This window comes from Narcine bancroftii, chromosome 5 (genome assembly GCF_036971445.1).
Source record: "Narcine bancroftii isolate sNarBan1 chromosome 5, sNarBan1.hap1, whole genome shotgun sequence".
Taxonomy (NCBI): domain Eukaryota; kingdom Metazoa; phylum Chordata; class Chondrichthyes; order Torpediniformes; family Narcinidae; genus Narcine; species Narcine bancroftii.
Window position 1 is genome coordinate 242,537,956 of NC_091473.1, and position 20,060 is coordinate 242,558,015.

Consider the following 20,060-nt stretch of genomic DNA (forward strand, 5'->3'; position numbering starts at 1 on the left):
TGATTGTGCAGGGAAGATTTTTTTAGCGAAGGGATTAAACCTGATTTCGGGTCTAGTTTTGTCCCGGATTAATTTAGTAGTTTTTTTTTAAAAAAAAAACGCCCTATATGGGTGAACTGTTTGGAAAATGTTTTAAACATGAGGGTCTTCCTTTACATTAAACTGTTGTGAACACCATTCCCTCGCCTGAAAACAGGCGTCTTGATCTCGCTGGGACCTCGGCTGCCGGGGACGAATTTGACCTGATTAGCAACGTTAAGACGAGTTCTGCGAGACCATGCTTTCGACTGGGAGAAATCGGCGCTGGAAACGGGGCTTGTTTAAATTCGTAAGAACGGCCTGAAAATTCAGTCGCGGTCAAAATTGGGTCTGTGGGCAGATATCAGGATTGACCAACACGAGTGAGGATTTTTTTTTTGGGGGGGGGGGAAGGGAGGCAGTTGATGGCAGGGGGCTTCGACCTGAAAAGGAATTGTCAGCGTCAATTGAAATGAAAGTGAGGTGGCGTGAGACAAGTCTGCAGATAAAGTAAAAGGGAGAATTTGTTGGGCTGAGGCGTCCAATACTGAGCAGTGGCGGGTCGCCTGAAGTTTCCTTTTGCAGATTTTGTATTTTTGAATCTGATCAATTGCTGGGTATTCCCTGGCCGCCTTCAGTCCTCAGACGAGTGAGGCTCCTTCTCGTCGTTTGTCCCCGCCAAGCCTGTTCCTCCACCAGGCGATATCCCACTTGCGAGAGGTCTTTAATTGAGCCTGGGGGGGGGGGTTTGGGGGGTGGGGGGGCGCGAGGGTCATGAGATACAGGCTGCCTCGATGTATTCCAACGAGCCGTCACTTTCTCTAGTAAAGTCGAGGTATCAGGATTTTTCCTGGTGGGGTTTTAATGCAGACAGAAATATACTCGTTCCTCCGCCACACTTTCTTCGACCCCCACCTCGTGAATTTCCCTGCCCGCCGCTGTCAGTCACTATCCGTCTCCTTCTCCAGCGCTCGCCTCTCTGTTCTTTTGCCGAGACCTCCAAGTGGATAACTGCACTGCAAGAGCCCCTGGAATCGCCCGCAAACGATTGGCGGTCACAAGTAGGGAATCTGTGTGATGACCTACCTAATAGAGCCCTGTAGTGGACTGTTGAAAGAGAAATCCGTGAAACTGCTAAATATTTAGCTCAAAGCCCCGCTACAGGCGCCTCCACAACTTTTAAGGCGTTAGTTTCTAAACTTTCAATTCTGAATGATCTTGCTTTGTCTGTTTTATTTTTGAAATCGATTGGTGAGAGCAGCCGAGGCGAGTTGAAGGTCCCAGCCGCCTCCTATTTAATGTCTGAAATCAGACAATTGTGTGGGTTTTGTTTTAGACCTGGCAAGTCCATTTTTTAAAAAAGAATCATGTGCGGGAAATAATGATTTGCCGTCTCTCCGCGCCGTGCACCCAGGACGTTGGGTCGGTCGGAGTAAGTCCGGAAAGATGTAACAGTTTCAGGCTTGATGATAGAATTCACTTCGGCTGTGAACGTGGGAGTCCTAAAAATGGAAATACCTTGAGAAGAGATTCCCGGGCTCGCCACCGACTTCTGCTAGACTCGGTCAGATTATCACAGGACATTTGTACCTGGTAATAATTGTTTGATTATCACAGGACATTTATACCTGGTAATTTGATTATCACAGGACATTTATACCTGGTAATAATTGTTTGATTATCACAGGACATTTATACCTGGTAATAATTGTTTGATTATCACAGGACATTTATACCTGGTAATAATTGTTTGAGCTCCACAACATTCGAGGATTTCTCCCGGTGTGTGTGTGCGCGGAGCTGGTCAGTCAAGCGTTGTGATGCCTGCCGAACAGATGTTATTTGTTCTGAACCTCTCTTTTGCACCCCTGAGCGCTCTATCTCGCGAGTTGCGAGAAACAGCCGCCTTTCGCAAACCTTTCATCCTCGGGGCGATGTGTCGGGCAAGGACGTCAAGTTTTGTTACTGGAGTCAATTATTCCCTCTTTAGAGGGGGAAAAAAAACCCCGAGCAAACATTTGTAAATTCCAAGTGACCCCCTCCCCATCTTAAGGAGCAAGTTTGTGGTAAACTTTGGGGGTGTGAAGTTGGGGTGGGGGGGGGGGGGGTGTGGGAGAGTGATCGAGCTGAGGATCAATCGCGACAGAGACAGTTGAAAAATCTTGGGACAAACTAATAGTTTACTCCTTTGAAAGATAATGTTCTGTGCAGAAACAATCCAGAAAGGCACGTTTCTTGAAATCTGCCTGAGGCGCTCGGAGATATGAAAAGGGTTAAACTTTGGATATCCCCAGACCCCTTGTGAATTCACCCGTGGATATCGTGAGGGATTGATAATGGTGGAAATCGTGGCACATTTCAAACTGTTTACGTGTCCACGTATTATCTTTCAGAAGATTTCTATTATGTACAGCCACACAAATGTTTTTAAAAGATTCTTATTTTCCAAACGATCAGAGGCTGTATATTTTTACGTCTAAAATGGCAAGGTGATTAAGTGAGAATGTGCAATTATTATTCATAACGCAGTGTGCAGCCCGGGCTGGTTATCATTAATAAAGAGATTAACACGAGGCGCAATCAATCCCGGAATTCTCAACAGTTGCACATACAGTGAAGCATGTTTGCTTGAATACCCCTGTGTTTAAATAATGCCTCCCTCGAATGTTGATTTCTTTATTAAATCTCACATCCTTAGTGTAGGGTTCCCCTTTCTAAATGACACCTCTGGGTCGAGTTCTATCCTCATACTGTCGGAAGGGCCCTCGTTTGTTCCCTGTGCCGATGCAGATGTGGAGACATTGCAAACGTTTGTTTCGTTTTAAAGTCCAGGTACAATCAAAGGGCACAAGGCAAAACCAAAATCTCACCCTGAATTATATCATCACGGAGCACAGAGTTTGTCTGAAAGTTATGAAGCTAATTTGGAAATAATGCAGGCATACAAAAACCGAACTGAATCAATAACTTGCCTCGTAGCGGAGGACAGACACATTATAACAAAAACGCAGTTGTATTTAAGTTGGATCATCTTTTTATAAATTGAACCTTTATTCCCGCATTTCTCTGTGTATTTAGTAACCAGCTGAATGGCGTGTCCACGTCTTGATCTTTAATTGCCCCTCAATTTCGACAGAGTGGACACTTGTGACAGGAGACAAACTCGACTCCGTCTGGTCCGACTATTTCTGTGGAAGGGGTGGGGAATGCAATTGGGTAGCGGGGCCGTTCGAGTTTTGTTTTCACAAGGTGCGGTGGCGAGTCTGTTTGAAATCGCGCTCACGAATGGAACTCGCCCCAGAGCTCAAGTGCTGGGCAGTTTGTGGGCAACACATTTTCGGCGACCGCCTTCTCCGAACCCCATTGCAATTGAGACAAAGGTCGTTGAAAACATTAGTGAAATCGAAAACTTCAGCCCATGAGGGCAGGAAGCTGCAAGTCCTGAGTTTGCTTGAAAGTTTTTTTTTAAAACATGAAATTCGACTATTTTTCCACTGAAGATGGAGCATATAAACAGCGGGGGGCACCAAGGGAGAATGGGGGAGGCACCAAGGGAGAATGGGGGGGCACCAAGGGAGAATGGGGGGGCACCAAGGGAGAATGGGGGGGCACCAAGGGAGAATGGGGGGGCACCAAGGGAGAATGGGGGGGGGCACCAAGGGAGAATGGGGGGGGGGGCACCAAGGGAGAATGGGGGGGGGGACCAAGGGAGAATGGGGGGGGCACCAAGGGAGAATGGGGGGGGCACCAAGGGAGAATGGGGGGGGCACCAAGGGAGAATGGGGGGGGCACCAAGGGAGAATGGGGGGGGCACCAAGGGAGAATGGGGGGGGCACCAAGGGAGAATGGGGGGGGCACCAAGGGAGAATGGGGGGGGCACCAAGGGAGAATGGGGGGGGCACCAAGGGAGAATGGGGGGGGCACCAAGGGAGAATGGGGGGGGCACCAAGGGAGAATGGGGGGGGGGCACCAAGGGAGAATGGGGGGGGCGAAGGTTGAAGTAAACAGGAGAGAAATACAAACACAGCGACGGGGGTTCGGGGAGCGAGAGCAAATAAAGATGGGGTGAAAAAAGGAATGAAAGAAATCAAAAAGCCGAGGGAAATAGCATAACAAACTAAAATATGGTGCACGTTAAAGATGTTGCTGAATACACCTGCTCTTAGATAGTTGACGGCAAGACCGAGTAAAGTGTGGCCAATTTTCATTTTGGGAGGAAATTGCTCCGTTTTTTAAAAAAAAACTTTGATTAGAACGGCATTCTGTTTAGAAAGTCTTGGAATTTTTATTTTTAACCTTTTAACAGCTTATTTTCAGTCAGGCTCTTTTATTTTTTTGAATTCCAATGTGCTAATTACTGTCATTTAAAGTGCGTTTATAGTTTGGACCTTCCAACAATTTGAATATGAGCTTCCTTAATGCTTGCTTGACCTTCCCTTCTTTCCTCCGTATCCTGAACGCAGAACGCCGATCTGAAAGCATCTGAATATAATTTGTTCAGATTAGATTCCAGGTCCTCTGCTGGTAAATGGGTTAAGAGCCGATGCCCTGACAACTTGACATTGCAGTAGAAGTAGTTAAAGCCAAGCCTTTCAACAAGTATCAGCCACACCTAAACTTTTCATTTGTCTATCACTGACTCTCTTCAGTGAGAACAGAAATACTAAAAAAAAACAACTTTAGGTTAATCTGCCTTGTTAGAATGTCTTTTTTTTAAAACTGAATGAAACTATTCATTTCACATTCCATGGAGATAGAGATTCAGCTATGGACCCTTCTATACTAGACTGTCTTTGCTCTCTTTACACTATTAGATTTTTTTTTGTAAAACTGGGGAACATTTGTGGAGCTTTTAATTTTCAATATTAGACAAAATGACAAAAGAGAAAAAAAGGGCAATGTGAATATTACTCTTGAGATTTTAAATAATGGAAGGTTGACAAATTCAACTTGATTAATCTTCTCACTTTGTGTCTCTTTTTAATAATATTATAGATCAAAGCTGGTCAAAATATTATTGTCTGTGTAACAATTGATGAAATTATTGGGAAAAATATTCAAGCTGATATCCTGCTTAGTTAGGGAAAGAGGAATTATTTGTATAACTATGAGTGTTGCATGTCATAATTGTAGTCAATAATTCGAGACCGTTTCAAACTGGGCGAAAAGTTGGATATTTATCAATAAAATAAGGATCGAAAAATACATCCAAAATATGACATTTTAACAAATAATATGCCCAAACAATTAATCACTATTAATATTTGCTCATGATCTTTATATGGTGTCTGAAAGTGACCAGAGCTGTTGTTTCTTGCTTTCTTTGATTTTTTTTCCCCCCTCCTTTCCTCTTTTAAGCTAAAATGCTGCCGGGTTTCCTTTCTGGCCACAAATTCCAGAATATGGTTGAGTTTTTGGATAAGATGCTTCCACAAATAGAAAAAAAAACAATAATCACCAAATATAAGTACTACGTCTTTATTTTAATTTTAAAAGGGAAAATTAATATACTTCCACATTGTGTAACCAGATTCCTAAGCAACTGCAGAGGTGTTGTATTTTACTGCCTTGGAAATGAAAGGTCATCTAGGGAAGTCTGGGGGGTTCTAAGAGCGCATGGGACATCAATCTGAAGTTTGAATAGCCCTCACCTAATGAACCATTTTTCATATTCTGCTCCAATCCCACCCCCAACCCACTTCCTCCTCCTAAAATCAAAACAAAACTTTTTTTTTGTCTTTGCTTTCTCAATATGTAAACATAGATCACCTGTCTTCCAAACAAGCCACCTGATTTTTATTCAAATGGAACTGACAAGATGAAAATTAAACAGATTTTGCAATCAGTATCTGCAGAGTGAAGAGGAAAATTTAACATTGTATCTCACTAATTCCAAAGTTTCTAGTTACTTGCATTCTTTCTCTTCAATAAAGTATTAAAATGTCACCAGAGAACTTGCGCAAGTGGCAATTTTTCACTGCATAGAAAGTGAGATCTGGCATGATAGGAGCCATAGGGAGCAATAAACCTGGTCAATTTTTGGCCACAGCCAATATCCATGAGTGCAGATTTTCTTGTTTATCCAAGAGTTCTACCTGAATTTCTATTGCTCCTTCTCATTGTTCCTAGTGGTGATCATCATATAATTTCTAGGACATGGTCTACTTTCAGGTCAAAATATCTCTGAAGTGTTTGTCATTTTCACAACTTCAAGTTCTGAGACAAGTTTAGCCATAGTGAGGCAAGGGGCAAATTACCTTCCCTAGGAGAGTTGGAGTGTTGAAAGATTCAGTGTTGTTTTATGAGAGCAGCAATGGTCATCATCAACGTTAATCCCTAACTATGAGGAAGAGAGGTTTCTGTGGATGGCATTGTTGCCCTTAACAGATCTAAGACCCCTGAAGGTTCCCTCAGTAGAGGGAGATCATCATTCCTGGGTTGGTGGGAGGGGAGATTGTCAATTATCTTGCTCTGAGCAACTATTCAACAGTGCACAAGGAACAAGTCCTCTGGTTTAATTTGAATACTTTATGGGAGAGGAAAAAGTGTGAGGGAGAGAAATATATGAAGAAAGTGAAATAAATAAAAATATTTTGTTTGAGTGAGGAAGATTCAGAACAATTGTTTTTTTTTCCCCCCAAAGGCAAAAAATAGCTAACCACTCTGATACAGAGCAGAGTACCTGATCACGAATAAATAGATAAATAAATAGGTGTGTGTGTGTATGTCTTTGGAGAGATGGAGATGCAGAGAAGGCTCAGCTATATTATAATTGGGTGTATGTGAATCAGTTCTCCATGTGCATTAACGCTGTGATGATTGGCATAAGCAATATATTTCTGGGCTCCTCAATCAGTTCCAGACAAACTTCAGACCAATATATGTGAATCATAATTTATGCAATGAAAGAAAACTGATGCAATGGTATAGACGTTACAATGGTTTCCCTTTCTTTTCTCTCGAGACACAATCTTCTGGAGTTTTCCCAATACACTCAATTCTTCCATCTCCTTTCCCCAAGTGTCCTGAGCTGCAACTGGCCTTTCCAAAGCCTCACCCTTCATAACTATTTAATGGAAGTGGAGATTGGCCAAGATCAAAACAGGCCGGTTATCGCACTGGGCAAGAACAACCCGAACATTTCAGAATGTGTTTCAATCCCTTTAATATTAGTTACTTTTCACTCTTCAAGAGAACGAACCCAGGGAGTGAGCAGGCTATTTCTTCCTGCGCTTCTCGTCATTAGAACTCAGATCTACCCAACGCGTTCTCCACAACCTCAGCTCCTTTTGCTCGACAAAAAAAAACCCCACGAGAAGCAACAATTGCATGAAAATGGATACAAACCCTCTCATGTCAACTGCGAAAATACATCGACTTCTTCACATTCCTGTGATTACTCTGTCGACCCAATAGAACGAAAGCTCCCAACATTCTGAGTCCCGTTCCACTGATTTTGCTTTGCTTTTGGTTTACCTGCGACTTGACTTAAAGTAACCGAATCAGAGGAGGGCTGACCGACCCAGACAGCGGGTTAACGTCCGCTGAAGCTTCATGCCCTGTTGTAAAATTAGAACGGAGGTCAGAGTTGGAATCCTTGCCCGTGGGTTTCGCAGGGGAGTAGAGTCGGATTGGAAGGAATCAGCCAAAAACCCTTATTAATTCCTGCCCCAAAGGGACATGGATGCTGGAACAGGCTTGCGATCGCGGTGGGTGGGGGGAAAGGTTCAGCTTAGTCTCCCCAAGTCGAGATTCAATAACCAACCAGAAGTAAAACACAAGTAAAAATACAACGCTTGGGAAACTCAGCAGCTCAAATGTAGGAAAGATAGAGAACCAAAGGTTTAAAAAAAACACATAACCCTCTCCACCATTGAGAACATCTACAGTGAATGCTGCCGTCAGAGAGAAGCAGCAATCATCAAGGATCCACACCGTCCTAGCAGCTCTGCTCCATCAGGAGCGAGGTATCAGTGCCACAAGACTCGCACCAGCAGGTTCAGGGCTCCCCCTCCACCATCAGACTTCTCAACGACAAACTCAATCAGGGACTCGTTTAAGGACTCTGGTGCATTTTGTGCAATACGGGGGTGGGGGGAACCCCTCAATAGTCCATTTGTTTACAAGTGTAGAGTTTTTGTACTGCCAATAAATGATAATTCTGCCTCACCCGCAGGGTGTGGGAGGAAGGAACCTCCGGGTGGTATTGTCTGGCAATGAATCAGAATCTGGACGTTTCGGGCTTGACAATAACCCAGTCGCTAATAAAAGCAGTCAGTGCTTGGGGGAAATTTTTTTTTTCATAGGTTCTGGCCACACGTCTGAAGATGCGATTGTGTTTCTTCGCAGACGCTGCCTGACCTGCGAACTCACTTTCTGTTTGAATTCCAGGTTCTCAACATCTGCAGTTTTGTGGGGCTTTTTTGTTCTTGTTGCAATGGTTCATTGTCGGAAGGGAGAGCAGAGGACAGCCGAGGTTGGCAGTGGAGCTGCGGCGCAAGCCCGGAGAGGAAAGGGGAAGCTGGCAGAACAAAAACCGTTGTCGAGGTTTGACAAATGAGATAGTGGAGGGTGGGGGTGGTCAGGATTTTTGGCCGTTGAGCAGGGAGAGTTCCTCCTTCTGAACACTGCTCGCTGCAAACAAAAGGGGAAACAGTCAAAAGCCATGGACAAAGTTGGACTGTACTCGAGTGTTTTAAACGGGTTGCCGGAGTGAGAGAGCAAATGATGTTCAGGCAGCAGTCGTGACCGGCTCTGAAACCCCTTCCCTTCAATAGTTGAAGGAGAGCGAAAAGTGCCCATGTTTAAAACCGCGCCTTAATTTCCACTTGAAAGCGTGCAACCTGAATGGAATCTGTTGCAGGCTCCCTCCAGTCGGTAATGGTGGGAGAGGAGGGGGTAGGGCTGTTAACCTGTCTGCTCCTCTCACCCACCGACCTGCTTAAGAGTTCCCCGGCGCATTCACAGCTCTTTTCCGAGTTTGGCCTTTCCCCGGCTCTCTCTCTCTCTTTATCTCAGACACTCTCCAAAACTCTTGCTTGAATTATTGTTGGGGCTGGAGGGAAGTTGAGGGGAGTGCTTCGACCATACCGTCTTGACAATTCGGGGTGTTTGGGATCGCCTGCACCGTTCTGAGTCTCATAGAACCTCCGTCTTTAAACTATCTATTGAAATCGGAGGTAATTTGCAGCCTTGCAGTTGCAAGTAGTATACTAACACTGTAATTACTTGCTCAGAAACACGGGTTGTGTTTTTTTTTAATGCCTTTATTGCTGGGCTGATACCGCTTGTTCTCATTTGGCATGTCTTTTGAATAGTTTTTTTTTAATATATAAAAAAAACGCTAATTGCATTCAGACGGAGCTCGGCTCCCAATCGAGGGCTGACAGGTCCTTTGAACAATGCTTGTATGCAATGCAAGAAACTCTTTATTCTGTTGATTTGACGAAGGGATTATAGTCCCCTGGCATTATTAAAGAGAGGGGGGACACGAAACACTGTAATTACATTTGCTTAAAGTATCACCATCCTAACTGGATATTTTATAACGTGACTTAAAGGGGGGGAAAAAATTAAACCGTTCAAATCACAGATTGTCAAGAAATGTTAGATCGCTTTCACCTTGCGTTTTATTTTCTCAGACTGTTTGCAGGATCAAATTAACAAGGGGGGCCGTTGACAAATAATACGTTTCATTCAAGAAAATTGTAGTGACTTATTTTTGGTGACACTTTATTGTAAAAATTGCGTTTTGCTTGCATTCTATTACCGAATTTGCATCTTATTAATGAATTAACATCTTATTATCTTGTAATTTTTGCCTTTCTGTTCTCTCTCTTCCACCCCCACCACCAAGCCAGGTTTGTGCTGGAGAAACTCAGCAGGTCTTGCAGCATCCAGGGGAAGTCAAGGGTCACCAACGTGTCGGGGCTGAGCCCTTGGTTAAGGTATGAGGGGGTTAAAAAAAAAACCAGACAGGCGCCTGCATAAACAAAAAAGGTGGACAGGAGAAAGGAAGGATGGCCTGATTTTTGCTCATACCTTGACTAAGGGCTCGGACCCGAAACACTGATTATCTACTTCCTAAAGTTTCTACCCCGCTGCCATCAGATTACTGAACAATCAATGAACTGCCTTACATTTCGTCCTCTATTCGTTTTATTTATTAATGTTGTAATATGGTTATAATGTTTGCAGTCTGATGCTCCCACAAATCCCGGAATTTCATGACTTGTTCATGACAAGTTCTGATTCTGAGATGCTGCATGACCTGCTGAGGTGCAATACAATCAGGCTTTCCTGTTTAATAGGTTTGTGTAGAGTGGAATCATCATATTTTAGTAATCATGGACCAGGTGGATTTTTTTTAACCTGCTTCATCTCCCCTTTTGCATTGCTGCCTTGGGCCTCCTGTTCATCTGAAATCCCATTAACAAGGACCATTGCATGCTGGCTTTAATGTTGCAAAAGAAACGTCCCAAAGGCCAAAAAGGACATTGAGGCAGACGGCCAAAAGTTTGGTCAGAGGTGGCTTATAAAGGAGAAAAGACAGATTGAGAGGCAGAGTGGTTTAGGGAAGGAATTCTGAGGTTTGGGACCTTGACAGCTGATGCAAGTATGGCAAACGTTGAGGCGATTGAATTCGTAGGGACTCGAGAGGCCAGAATTGGTGGGAGCGTCGTTATCTTTGAGGATTAAATGGGTGAAGGATGCTGTTGCAGGGACAATGAGTGCTGAAACAATGAAGAGATTTGGAAACGAGGAATCCAGTCCAACTGCAAGTTGATGCAGGGACTAGGAGCACTTTGTTGCGGTTAGTGCATAGACAGTACAGAGAGGTCTGTGATTGGGATGCAAGAGCAGTGCTAACTCTAAGGTTTAGCTTTACCATAGTGGTTAGCATCCCACAGTCCTTTGAGTCAGGAACTTCTTTTTGAGGTTTGGCTTTCAAATTGACGCAAGGGAGTGCCATGGAAGTGTGGCATTGTCGGAGGTGTCACCTTTCATACGAGTTTGCAAGGCCACTTTGCTTTTACAAGAGTATGTAAAATCTCTCCCTGGTTGATTTAACCAGTTTATGTCAATGAACGTCACACAGATTGATATGATCATTTCTTGTTTTCTGTTCGTGGGACCTTCTTGTGAACTTATTACCTGGTCCCTGCATTAAGAAGATGACTTGCTAGGTAGAATGCCCTGATGCTTTGAAAGGTAAAAGTTTCTTTCTGAATTAAGGCTGAACCAGGGAGGAGGATATAGCTAGGACAACAAATCAGCTGATGGCCCTGTTACTCCAGTATAGTTGAAGCAGGATTGGATCCAATCTAAAGTTCTTCTTGGGGAGATTAACTGAGTTAGGGTCCCACTTGAAAAATGACAATAGTAAATGAGACATCACGAATGGCATGCATTGGAGTGGAGACTTATGGAGCTGCTCTATATGGTGGGAGGAGGGATGGGCAGGAAGGAGTGGTGATTGAAAAGCCTTTTGTTTCAGATTTTTAGATTGTGACGATTAGGAATATTTATCTGAAATGTTTATTTCATATTTATTGTCAGAGTACATAAATGCTGACACATTGGCGTCATGGTAAGAGCAATGCCTTTACAGCGCCAATGAAACCCGTTCTGCGTGGGTTTTCCCCGGGGGCTCCAGTTTCCTCCCACCATTTAAAACGTACCAGGGGTGTAGGTTAATTGGGTGTAAATTGGGTGGAACCGGCTTGTGAGCTGAAATGGTCCGTTACTTGCTGTATGTGTAAATTTAAAAAAAAAAATTTAAAATTAAAACGACAACACAAGCAACCCTGAGATTCTTTTTCCTGCGGGTGAGGCACAGTTACCACTTATTGGTAGTGTAAAAAAAAGGTACACAAAATGTACATGAAAACAAATAGAGAACTGTAAACAGATAACAAAAGCGAACAAACTGTGCAATACATAGAGAATAAAGAAATCAATGAAGTGTACAAGTAAGTCCTTAAATGAGTCCCTGATTGAGTTTGTTGTTGAGGACTCGGATGGTTGAAGGGTAGCGGCTGTTCCTGAACATGGTGGTGCGAGTCTTGTGGAACCTATACTTACTTCCTGATGGTAGTAGCAAGAACAGAGCGTGTGCTGAGTGGTGTGTATCCTTTGTTGCTGCTTCTCTTTAAGGGCAGAGTTCCCTGTAGATGTTCTTGATAGTGGAGAGGGATTTGCCTGTGATGCCCTGGGCTATGTCCACTAAGGTTTCGAGGGCTTTACGCTCAGGAGTATTGATGTTCCCATTACCAGATTTTGATGCAAATGGTCAGCACATTTTCCACCACAATCTGTAGGAATTTGCCTAGGTTTCTGATGTCATACCAAACCTCTGCAAGCTTCTGAGGAAGTGGAGGCGCCAAAGTGCTTTCTTCATGGGGCCATTAGAGTGTTGGGTCCATGAAAGATCCTCTAAGACAGTGATTCCCAAGAATTTTATAACTATTGGGTCAGTACACTTCAGGCCAAGAGTTTGAAATCAGCATTTCTTTCTTTACAGAGCAAATATCTATAGAAGCATACAGTTTTTTTTTTAAAAAGTAGATTTGGATCATCAGGTCCGTATTGTCTATTTGGTGAAAGCATCTAATTCTAATTCCAGTTTCACTGAAGTCTCATATTAATTTACTTTTCCTAAAATGTGCAACGGATTTGTTGTCTCAATACTGTCAGGATCAAAGCACTCCATGCTCCACAAACCGTCTGCATAACAATTATCTCTAAACCTCTCTGCCCACTGTCTTATTGACCATGTTAAATTGATGAGCCTTGACTCTGAGTAACCAAAAGAATGTCCTTTGGACGACATATTTAATTTAAAAACTTCTGCTAATTCTCCATTCACCCACCTTCCCTCCAACATGACTCCCCCACCCACCCCCCCCCCCCCCTCCAGTCTCAGCTTATACCTCCTGTGTCCTATCTTTGGTATCATCCTAGTGAATCTGCTTGATAGGTTCTCGCTTCTTGCAAATAAAGGGAGGAAGATGGATAAGTAAAGATGTAGTTCACAGGGTGAGATGAAAGTGGCTGGGAGGAGGCTTGCAAGTGTATAAATACAGGCATGGTCTAGCCTGGTTCAAAGCTGTATGCTCCATGGTGTAAAACTAACCTTTCACATGGGCCTCCTTCAGATTTATTATTTGCAATTTTTCTGTTGTAATTTATGATACATTTATAAACTTTAAAATGTTTATAGATTTTACTGCATATACAAGCCCTCCATGACTCTACTATTTATTTAACAATAATATGTATTTATTTAAATATTTGTATCTACGTACTGTGCATTCGTATAGTTTCTGTGTGTTTGCAGTGTTTTACACTGAGGACTAGAGAACACTGTTTCATCAAGTTGTACTTGTACAATAGGAAGATAAATAAACTTGAGTTTATGCCTTTATTTATCTGTTCTTGCAGATCCTGTAGTGGAATACTAGGATTTCTTTGTTAATTCTCTACCTTCAAAATACCTTATTTCAGTATAATTTCCTTATTTTTCACCCGAAGCATGCAGCAAGTCAGAGTCTTAATTGTCTGTTGATCTTTTTCACCACCTTCCTCTCTACGTGTTTATCAACTAGAAATTTTGCTCATGTCTGGAATAATCAAGTTCCAAATCCATGGAGTAGAGGAACTATCTTTTGTTGTCCATATTTGTTACACGTGTTGGGTATTGGCTTTTCTTTTCCAAAAACAAAGCATAAATTCTGATCAATATTTCTTGGTCAATATTTATCTCCCACCCAGCGTGACTATAATATTGCAGTGATTATCTGGTTGTTGTCTGTGGGAGCTAGTTCTGTTCAAGTGAGCTATTTTAGAATGTACAAAAAAAAAACCATTAATGATTTATTTGGCTGATACTTTTCCCTCAACCAAAATTATTCAGTGATTATCTGGTCAATTACTATGTTGTTTGCAGAATCTTTCTTTGATTAGATAGCACTGTATTTGTTAATTTATAGAAATATTTTATTGAGTGTGAAGGACATTGAGACATTCCAAAAGAATTCCTAAAAATGAAAGAATTTATTTAATTGGTTGGCAGCCACACTTTTGTTAACTGTGGGAAGGTGGGGGCACTCTTGTCTAGGAGTCAAGGATTTGTCTGCCTAAGTCCAGAAACATAATCACGAAAACCTTGGCTCATCCTCCACTGCAGTGCTGAGGGTGTGTTGCACAGCTGGGGTTTTAAACTGAAGCCTCATGTGCTCTCTATTATATAATATCCCTTGATATTCTGAAGAACAATGGATTTATCCTGGTACCTTGGTCAATATTTATCTCCCACCCAGCGTGACTATAATATTGCAGTGATTATCTGGTTGTTGTCTGTGGGAGCCAGTTCTGTTCAAGTGAGCTGCAGATTTTCCACATAAAAATTGAGACTAGTCCTCAGAAGTACCTAATTGCCTGTAAAGTACTCTGGAATGTTCTGAAAATGGCTTATAAGGTATTACATCAATCCAAGTTTTGCTTCATTTCACAAATCATTTATATTGCACTTCTCGTGGCCTCAGGATGTCCCTGAGCATTTTACAACCATCAAGTGAAGTCAGGGCTATAATGCAGAAAACACAGCAGCTAATTAGCACAGAGTGAACAGCAAGGTGATAATGACTAAATAGATGCTTTTAGTGGTGTTGGCTGAAGGAAAGGCAATGGCCAGCAATCTAAGGCAAACAGAACCATACAACATGAATGCAGAGAAACAGGTCCTTTGGCCCTTTTAGTCTGTGTTGATCTATTATTCTGCCTAGTCCCATGGACTTGCACTCAGTCTATATCCCTCCATACCCCAACCATCCATTGACCTGTCCAAATTTTTCTTGTGCTTAAATCGAGCCTGCATTCACCACTTCAGCTGGCGGTTCGATCTACACTCCCACCACTCTCTATGTGAAGAAGTCCCACCTAATGTTTCCCCCTAAACTTTTCCCTGATTCCACAATCAAGTTTGCAGATGACACCACGGTGGTTGGCCTGGCCAGAGGGGATGATGAGATGGCCTATAGGGACGAGGTCCAGCACCTGGCCACGTGGTGTGCCAACAACCACTTGGCACTTAACACTCAGAAGATCAAAGCGATCATTTTGGACTTCAGGTGTGCTGGAAGCCACACTCATGCTCCTATTTACATCAATGGAGTTGTGGTGGTATGTGATTCAAGCTTCAAATTCCTTGGTGTCCACATTTCCAATGATCTCACCTGCTCCTGAACGCCTCCATCCTGATCAATAAAGCCCTTTATTTCCTGTGAAGCATGAAGAAAGTTCACCTCTGTCTGAGGATATTGATGGATTTTTACTGCCGTGCCATTGAAAGCATACTTATGGCATCTCAGGGTGGTATGGCAATTGTCTCTTATTAGACCATAAAGTACTTCAGAGGGTGGTGAAAACTTCCCAATGGATTATCGGCATCGTTTGAGAACATTTATCAGGAACGTTGTCTGTACAGGTGAAGAGTAACATCAACGATACATCTCACCTTAACTATGGACTTTTTACTCTTCCATCCAGTAGCCACGACAGGAGCTTTCACTCTCGAACCAGCAGGCTCAAGAGGAGCTTTGTGTTCTGAGGCTGTGACCCTGCTGAACCTTAAATCCCAGCACTGAGTGGTACCGCACTCCCAGTGTACTGTCAGTACTTTTAAACGCTTTGCTTGCTGAATGCACTTGTTTTTATTTGCATGCAGTTATTTGTATATAGCACTTTTTTTAACTTCTGGTTGGATGCTAATTGTATTTCATTGACTTTGTATTTTACTTGCCACAATGTCAATAAAATTGAATCTAATCTAATTTCACCTTTAACCCATTTTCTCGGTTTGTATCTCACCTACCCTCAGTGGAAAAAAAACCTACCTACATTTACTCTGTCCATATCCCTCATAATTTTGTTTCCCTCCATCAAATCTCCCCTCATTCTTCTATGCTCCAGGGAATAAAGTCCTAACTTGTCTAACCTGCCCTGTAACTCGGTTGTTCAAGTCCTTGTAAATTTCCTCTGCATTCTTTCAAAGTTATTGATACCCTTCCTGAAGTTAGGTGACGAAAACTGCACATATTACTCCAAATTTGGACTTACCAATGTCTTATACAACTTTGCCGTCACATCCCAACACCTATTCTCAGTACTTTGATGAGTGTAGGCCAATGTGCCAAAAGTTCTCTTTATCACCTGTGACTCTACTTTCAGGGAATTGCATATCTAAATTCCCAAATCCTTCTGTTCTACTGCTCGACATACACCATGACCTATCATTTCCAGTGTATGTTCTATCTTCCAAAATGCAACACCTTACACTTCTTTGCACTAAATTCCATCTGGCACTTTGCAGCCCATTTTTACAACTTGTCAAGATCCCCCTGCAAGTTTTGAAAGCCTTCCTAGCTTCCCAAAATGCTTCTAATCTTTGTGCCATCTGCAAACATGCTGATACAATTTAACACATTTTCATCCAAATCATTGATATAGATGACAAAGAATGATCCCAGCACTGATCCCTGAGCCGTACCACTAGTCATAGATGGTGCAGTGCCGCCAGAGCGCCACTCTGTCACCTCATCGGGTCTCTTTGAGGCCGCTCCATCACCTCATCGGGCGGCTCAATGTGAGATCAATGGCTGTCTTTGTTACACATAATCCACGCAGCTGGAACCTCTCTGCCAGTGCCAGCGGCAGGGAAGCGCTAAAGTGGCTTGACTGCCATCATCCCACCCCACCACCACTGCTGAGCACTATTATATTCTGGACATGCTTGTTTCTTCCATGATTGATCGTCATTTTGCTGCCAATAATACAACGCCAAATACAACATGACAGCCACCAAGACCAGGTCTTGTGAGACTTCTTGTTTCCGTTTTTGGTGAGCTATAGCACCTTTATATTAAAAAAAAATGTACTGCATCCCTTGTCACAGTCTGAGAAGCAAAATCATCCACTACCATTCTAGCTTCTCCCAAAATGTCAGCGTCAAATACTGAGTGACTAATCTTTCCTGACTAACTTCCCATGATGAATCTTGTCAAAAGTCTTACTAAAATCCATGCAGACAATATCCATGCTTTCCTTCATCAGCATTCCTGATAACCTCCTCAAAAAAAAAAACTCTACAAGATTCATTAAACGTGTTCTACCATGCACAGAGCCGGTGAGCCAGCTCCAAACTATCCAAATACTTCTATATCCCTGATCTTAGAATAATTGCCACAAGGAAAGAGACCATTCAGCCCATCAAATCTGTATTTGCTATTTGTTGACAAACCAGATCCTTTTTTTTCCCTGGGCCAACATATTCATTGAGATTAGAGATAATGTCACTTGTATGTCTGGCACCAGACTCCCGAAGCAATCATTCTGTTCCGAGCTCTGCAATTGGAAGAGATTACCTGGCAGGTAGGGGAAAGCTTCAAGGATGTGCTCAGAGCCCTCTTGAAAAAAGTGCAATGTCCCTACTGGCTCTTCTGAATTCCTGACCCCATGGCTACTCAGAGTAAAATGAGTATTCAAGGTGGCAACAGCACCTTAAGGTCATCCATCAGAAACACACAGAGGATAACTGATAGAAGGAGCTGACCACCTCACAAACTGCCCACTCACCTGTCCCATTGGCCACCTCCTATTGCATATTGGCCACATTGTTTGCCTCAGAATCTATAGACTGGAGCGGAGGTAAGCGATCGTTGATCCCGAGGGACTGCCTATGAAGGAGAAGAACCCAGTCTTGTTCCCACTTTATTTACTCACAACCATTTGCCCAATTTTGCTTTGAAGACTACAACTGCTTCCTCATTCACAAAACTTTCAATTGGTGCATTCCAGATCACAGTCATAACTACTGCATTGGTCTGGGCAGACAATAAGTCCAGTCTAGTTGTCAAAATTGTTATTATCTGATTACGCACATACAACCTGATGAAACAGCGTTCACCAGTCCTCGGTTCAAAACATGAGGACACACATATGGACAACAGAACACATGCAGGACAAATATTCATATATAAAAATAAATAAATAGATATAGTTTTGTGAATATGAGAGTCACAGGTGGTTAGTGTGAGCAGTCGTTGAATCCTTCACCTCAACCCGAGATATGCCAATCTGCATTCCTTTTTTATAGAGGAAGATCAAGTGAGTTCAGAGAAGGTTTACAAGATGTTGCCATAACTGAAAAATGTAGATCTGAGAAATGATTGGATAAACTGTAGGGAGAGACAGTTATTTTGGAACAGTGAGGCCTGAGATGTGTAGAGGTAAATAGGAAGGTCCTATTTTCCCAACCTCAAAACCTTGGAGTGAAGGAGTGGTTGGATGTGTGATGAGGAAAGGGGTGGGAGATTTAATATAACTGGTAGATGGAGTAGAGTGCAGATAAGAGATTTTTTTTTGTAACCAAGTAAGTGGGAGGGCTATCAAACTCATTTCCTGAAAGGGAAATGCAGGCAGAACCCACCCTGTGATCAATGACCAACAGGACATTGGATCAAAAGCTGGGATAGAATTGGATAGCTTGTTTGCTTTAACTCCTGGTTTGGATATTGAACCCAAAATGTTGCATTGAACCACACAGAAAATGGCCAGCAGTCTTCAGCAAACAGCACATTTAGAGTTAAGGGTGTCAGGACTACAAAGGTAGTACAGAGTGAGAGAGTTTCCTAATTAAAGTACAGAAAGGAGGATAAATAGAAATAAATAGGGATTTGGAGCACAAATGAGCAAAAATAACAATATCCTCATTTGGCATCAAATAATGAAAGGAATGGTTCTGATTGAATTTAAAGCATCATGAATTGACTTTTGTTTTTGCCATGTACTTAGTCATTCTGAGATTTTGGCATGAACCTTCATAACTTGACCAAATTCACTGAATTATAGTTTTGTTGGTCTTTTTAAATGATTGGTTACTATCATGTTTCCTGTAATTTTTATGGCAATGTTTTCAACCTGATTTTGATGCCTGTAAAATGTTTATGTAATGAGCTCTGGATTCATTTCATTTTTTTTGTGTCCTGGATGAGTTATGGTGATCTTTTGAGGGAGGTTTGAGCCAAAGTTTGTCCGGATATTTATTGGTCTTGCTGCAATTCCATTGAGAGTTTAAAAAAAACGATCTTGGATGGTCTCACAGATGAGGAGTGTTCTGCTACACACTGACACAGAACTACTGGTAGACCATTCAGTCTGTTGAGTTAATGAGAAGTAACAGAGTAGCCCCATTTATCCCACTTATTTCCTTCTAGTTTTGTAATTTATTCTCTCTCTCTCATGCTCATCAATTATCCTTTGAAATTTTGGATAAACAATTAATGTTTCAGAATCTCATGGTTTTATGTGATGTAGTTTGACAATAAATCTGAACTTTGTACAGTATGGTCATCAAACCCACAGCTTGAGGACAAGGAGAATTTTTTACGTGAACCTAACTTTCTGTATTTTGTTCCTTATCCTCACCCTGGTATTTCACATAAATACAGAAATTATGTGTTGCACTCAATAAAGTCTAGTAGTGTTAATTGTTTCACATTTTAAAAATACTATCCCATATACTGAGACTAGACTGGAGATCTCACCCAGGGAGGAAAGTCTTAGAGTAGCAAGTGTGAAAATTTGACAAGCCACAGGGTTTATTATTGAAGAAAGGCAGCAATGATGTTCTTCATATTGGGGGAGTATAAAGGGTGCTTTACACTGTTTCTAAACTCTGCCGAAATTGTTTGATGTGACTGTACTGAGGAAACTTTGATCCATCTCCCAACTTTTGATTTACCTGCCTTGAGACCATGTAATAGGATGGTAATGAAGGGGGTTTGTTTTGTATCTAGATCATGCTGCATTTGTTCTGCAAGTGTTTAATGGTAGCACTTAATTCTGCAAGAGTGGAAATGAGGATGATCCCAAGCACAAAAATCCTTAAGATTTATTGATCCTAAAGTAATGAAATCTAGTTAGAAATTGTTGACTTTGAGATGTCTGTTTAAACAAGCAAAAAGCACCTGAGGGTTTGCTTC

The 20,060-nt window shown here is 42.2% G+C and overlaps 1 protein-coding gene across 9 annotated transcripts in view; it reads left to right on the forward strand.

The window, feature by feature from the left end:
• foxp4 (forkhead box P4) overlaps positions 1-20,060 on the forward strand; it is a 371,685-nt gene that overhangs the window by 824 nt on the left and 350,801 nt on the right. The window contains exons 1-2 of one of the 9 annotated variants that reach the window (XM_069941848.1): positions 248-328; positions 987-1,611. The exons of 7 other annotated variants lie outside the window; for them this stretch is intronic. The gene's annotated coding sequence lies outside the window, so the exon portion shown is untranslated. Of the gene's footprint in view, positions 1-247; positions 329-986; positions 1,612-9,876; positions 9,966-20,060 lie in introns of those variants that run through there. One more of the 9 variants, XM_069941850.1, reaches the window with a different exon arrangement.